The sequence below is a fragment of the Solanum tuberosum genome, unplaced genomic scaffold, assembly GCF_000226075.1.
Source record: "Solanum tuberosum cultivar DM 1-3 516 R44 unplaced genomic scaffold, SolTub_3.0 scf00735, whole genome shotgun sequence".
In the NCBI taxonomy this organism is placed as follows: domain Eukaryota; kingdom Viridiplantae; phylum Streptophyta; class Magnoliopsida; order Solanales; family Solanaceae; genus Solanum; species Solanum tuberosum.
In genome coordinates, this window is record NW_006239652.1 from 59665 (window position 1) to 65806 (window position 6142).

Below are 6142 nucleotides of genomic sequence, written 5' to 3' on the forward strand. Positions count from 1 at the left end.
GAGAGTATGTTCTCACAATTTAGCAAAATTATTTGCGATATCAAATCTCTGAGAATGATATACTTAAATGAATTACAAATTAGAAAGCTTATCGAAAGTCTTTCAGAAGCCTGGAAAACCAAAGCTTCTACTCTTGAGGATGGAGATCTGCAAAAGATGACCTACGATGAACTTCGAAAAAATCTTATGGCGTATGAACAAAATCGTATCAATAGATACAACAAAGATGACAAAAAGAAAACTGTAACTTTTACTAGTGGAACTTTTAAAATTGAGGAAGAGGTTGATTAATGTGAGGGAATGACTCATATAAAATAGAGAGCTAGACAAATACTGTGACAAAGAAGACATAGGCCCCAACAAGACTATAAGAATAATGACTACCATAAAAATGATGATTGATGTTATTACAATGGAAAGCCTGCCATATTAGACATAATTGTCCTAAACTCAAAAAAAGGAGCCATAGGAAGAATGGGATCCAAAGAGTCTTGAAACGTGGAGCGATGAAGAAGCATTGGAAGAAGATCATTCCCAAACAACAAATATCTGCTTTATGGTAATGGGAGAATCAAGCGAGGTAAGATAACTTGATTGCCCTAATTGTAATTATTTTCAAAATTCTTTGGATATGATTACCGATGAATTACAAAAGTTTATTAATGAATATAGTAAGATTTGTGCTTGCGTCCGACACTCGTGCATTCGAGTATACACCCCAAAACATGTATCCTGAATCGATTGAACTGGATCAGTGTAAACTTCGCCTTCAAATCATTAATTATGTTATGATTTGCATATACCTGTATGTGCGGGGGTTCGATCGGGCGATCTAACACATAAAATTTGATTCCCTACATACAGAAAATACAATAGTATGAAACTACACTTACATTAACTACTACTTTAAAACTACTCAACATTTTAAGAAGTTGGTAATAGTCAAATACAAATCTAAAACATAAAGTCTAATTCCTTGCATACATAAAATGCAATGAAACTACATTTTTATTAAATACTACTTAGATTAGCTAATCAACATTCCAAACACCATAGTAAAATAAAAGTGGCAGTGACACAAAATATAATTTAAGTATCCAAGTTTGAAAAGTATCTAAGTATTCAAATATTCTAAAAAAATGAAACTAATTGTACATTAACTACCAGTTACATTATCTATTCACATTTTAAGAACATTTTAATATTCAAATACAGATGACAATAACCTCCAATACAATACAAGTATCAAATTTGTATAAGTATTCCACAATATAATTAATAATTTGAAAAGTATTATAAACTATAATAACTTCCTCTTTTTCAAATTACACAACATTAATATGAATACAAATAATTGTCTACCATACATTGAATACAATAACCAAATAATTGGTTAAACAATATAAAGTATTGTTGTATAGATGTATAAAGGAGATCTCAAGTGAAAACAACATCTAATACAATAGAAGTAACACGTTTATATGTATTCCACAATATATACATTTGAAAAGTATATATACACGCCTCAATTTCTTCATGATGATCTTGTTGTATAACTTTTTTACCATTGCTACTAGAAGCAACATTTTTTACTTTTCTTCTCTTGTCAAGAATGATTATCTTTGTTAAATCTTCTTTCCTCTTGATGTTATTTGTTTGTTCAATTCCATCCTCCTAATCAAATTATAGTAAATTGATATGAATATAACAATTGATTAACATACATTGAATGCAAAGAACAAATATATTTGTTTGACCACTATCAGTATTGAATAACCCATCAAATATGACATATTGAAACTAATACAATCCAATTACATATGTACGTAAGTATTCTACTATGTAAAATTGAAAAATATACATACCTCAATTTCTTCTTCCTGTTCTTCATTAACTATTTTTTTTCCACTTCTACCAGAAACAACATTTTTTAGTTTTCTCCTCTTGTCAATTTGTGTTTTATTCATGACAGGTTTGAACCTTCTTTCCTCTCGAAAGAATTAGCCCTTTCTGATTCATCATTTAGTTTCAAAGTTATGGGTTCATTACGAAATTTTGATCGCTTCTCAATCTTTATCGCAACAATAGAGCCTGAAATTTGTGCTTGCTCTTGAGTGATACAGAAATCAAACGAAGGTATTTCTTCCAAACATTTATCAGAATAATGTGTACCACTTGTGACCCTCTTCAGAGTAGTAATTTCCGCCATTGTAATGGTGAAAAAAAAATCTTCAAATTCAACCCCATAAAGATAGTAGAAACGTATATACAACTATAATCTTCAATGAAAAAAGAGAAAAAAAAATAGAATTAAAAGATACCTTTGAATCACAAATAAGCTCCGAAAATCAAGCAAAAATCGTTAATTATAAGAATTTTAGGGGGAGCGAGACTGTGATTGTAAGGAGAATATTGAGGAATATACGGTGATTTAGGGAAAGATTGAAAGAGAAGCTTTGAAGGTGGGAACTAGAGACAGTGAAGCGTAAAAAGGGGTGGAAAAACTTTATTATGCATGTAGGATTGTATTTGCTATTTAATAATTAAATATATCCACAATAAGTAAATAAGCTATATTAATTTAACATATAATGTAATTTGCTATTTTCCGTAGTTTTTACTTTTGTAATAGAGGAATTTTGGCATATATCCACTTAAAAATAGCATAATTACGCTCTATAGGTATAGTTTGATAATTACGATTCGTAGCTACATGTTATAGGGATGAGAGTGGCGAGCGAGACTAGGAGAGGGAGGAGAGAGTGGGAAAAGAGTGGGAGAGAGGTAAATTGTATATGTAATATCGGTTAGATAATTGTATATTATACGTATGTATTTGTATATTCTGGCGAGAGAGATTGGGAGAGGGAGGAGAGGGGCGAGCGAGATTGGGAGAGGGGGGAGAGAGGCGAGCGAGATTGGGAGAGCGAGGAGAGAGGCGAGCGAGAGAGGACAATAATTTGTATAATTCGCAGTTACGTTTGTATAATTTGTGTGTTTTTGTCTAATTGAGTAATATAAAGTCTAGATTATACAAATATAATAAACTTGAAATAACGAATTGATACAAACATAAAAGTATGAACTTTAAACAATTATACAAAATATATTATACAAATTACATTATATAAACTATATTATACAAAATCTGAAAACTACAAGTTTATACAAACTTTAAAAAGTTATACACAAAATGATTGAATGTATACGATGACAAAACTGAAAAGCCAAAGGAAATTAATATCATATGCAAATACAAACCATCATATACAAATACAAATCAAACAAAGAATTGTTAGTTGTGAATTATACAAATGTGGCGAATTATACATATACAAATGTACTTAATTATACAAACTCGAAATCAGCCCACATAATTAATGGTTAATGTTAGTCGCAAGTGATAATTATAGCAAACTATAGCTATAATGAGTAATTAAATAATACAAGTTTGCTTAACCGCGTAATTTTCCCATTACAAAATAAGAGAATTGTTGAGCCTTTTTTCACAGTTCAATTAGTGAATTGTTCAAAATTCAAAAGAATTGTTTGAAGTTTTTTCCATTTTTATCTCTCATTTACCTCTTCTAATTGATAGTTTCAAGAGAGTTAATTGCTCGTATTTATGATTTTTACTTTGAATTAAGTTATATTTTCAAGAATAGTTTGAAAATAACTAAAAGGACAAAAGTGGAAAGTGATATTCAATTTATGTCCTAAACTTATTTTCTTAATGAATATGCATTACCTCAACAATTCACTTATTTTGAAATAGAGCAAATACTAGTTAATGGCAGCTCCATAATATAGCCTAATTCAAATAGTAGCTTGATTAATAGTAGACAGGTAAAAGCTTAATTATTAGTAACCAAATACTTATGGAATTCACAGTTTCTTCGTCACTTTCTTCTAGGCTAGAAATCTTGTTTTGATTTTTTCCATTAGGAAAGAAGGACCTAGGCTTCCAACCCTAAGAGGAATAAACCAATTTCACCTTGTAAAAGATGAACTATCTTAGATAACTAACGAAAAAAGCTAGGCATAAGATTTCTTCAATTACCTCAGACTTCAGACAAGAGCCGCTTCTACTAGAAGCTCCATCTTTGAGCTTCTTCATCCGGCGAATAGTCCCAGAGGAGACTTAACTTTAATTTGAGCTTTTGAGATAGATAAAAAACAGATCGAACAAGAGCTGATTAGGGGACATTCTATCTACAAACCTCAATACACAGACATAGTGGAGAAGACTCTCGAACTCACATGAGTGGACATCGAAAAGTTGACTAGCGTCCTTCGGCGGAGGAAGATGATATGTGACGAATAGGAGCGATGTTGGTAGAAGTTTCTGAGACACATAGCTTAAAAAATTAACTAATACAAAAAATGTTTTCTAATGTTCATTTAGAAAACAAGGTTTTTCTTTGCTCAATGTAAAAAAATATTTTGGGTTGAGATAATTATTACTCAAAAGGGGCCTCTTTAAGAAGGAACTGCTATGCACTCAATCTTTCTAAAATCTCTTTTAACTTTTCTTTAAAAAAAATAATATTTTCTTTCTTCATGTAAAAATAAAACATTTGGGAAATACTTAGTTCCCCTTATACTCTTTGCTTAATTTTTCCAAACTCCTCTTTACTTTCTCAAAATTCAGTTTAAAACCAAAATGAGCATAACTTTTTACTCCAAACTCTAAATGAGGTAAAATTAGTAGGATTGGAAAGATGACTCAAAGACTCTAATTTGACAGGTTATGGGCCACATAATTTATTATGTGCTGAGAGATATGATTGCTTAAAGTTGACCCAAATAATAAAACATGATGGGTGACTTGTACGGACCCCTAAACGGACCGTACAAGCCACCACGGGCCGTCTAGGGTACTGTCCAGGTGACTCCCACATTTGCAACCCTGGACGGTTGGCAGGGCCGTCTTAACCACTAGGCCACTAAAGCCACCGCTTGGGGCCCCATATTTTTGGGAGCCCCAATTTTTTTTTAAAAAGTACTTATATATATACTTAAAAAAATTATATTTACTTTTAATTTTTTTTTTAAAAAGGTGCAAGAAGTGAAAAAAAAAATGCAAGAATTAAAAAAAAAGAAGAAGGTAAAAGTACCGTTAGTTTGATAGTTTTTAATTAAGGAATGAGTGGAACAATTTTTGGGAATACTAAACGTGCAAAAATTAAACAAATGGTAAAGTGCTTTTAATTTTAATTAGGGTCTAGGGAAATGAACAATTTTTGGAATAATTTCCGGGAGTGAGAAATCATGCTTCCTTATTTATCTCCCAAGACTTTAATCATATATTATTATATACCTTAATACTCATCTTTTATTCTCTATTTATTATTTTATTCTCAATATTGAACTCTCTCCTACAAAATCTTTTGATATACTATTGCTTACAAGTTTGAAGTTACAAAAGAACAAAATTTACTTTTGGGTATTTTCTACGCATTTCAAGAAGTGCAACCAGTAATCATTCTATTGAAGGAGTCAAGAAACACACCATTATTTCGATATTATTATATCAACTTATCAAATTCGTGAGTCAGGTTTTATTAGTCTAACTTTATTTTATAGCTTTTCTTAAAAATTTGTTATTGTTGATATTCTTAGTTCATAAGCATATATATTCTTGTTTTAGTTATTATTACAATTTATTTAATTTAACTATGTCAACTAGAAAATATGATTCTAGTTTTACAGAAAGAGAGAAAAAGAGAAAACTAGAGGAATTAAATAAATCCCAAAAAAGGAGCCCTTGATAGATTTTTAACAAATAATAAAAATTCTGAATCAAAAATATTGGAGGGTGTTCTTCAAATGAACAAGTCACTAACCGAATTGAGTTAGATGATAATAACATCCAAGAAGAAAATCTAGAAGAAGTTGGTGAAAAATGTGACATAGTTCCCTATAATTAAGAACTCCTAAGTAATTTAAATAGTTGCATCCATAAAAATATATATGACCCAAGTCAATGGAATAATACATATACAAAATTGAGAGATCTATTAGTATGAAAGGGACCAATTAGAATGATTAATATAAATTTTCCAAAGGATAAACACTTACGACGTTTTTCTACAACACACTATATTCAAAAATTGGCAAACGGAGAAAAACATGAAAGAAA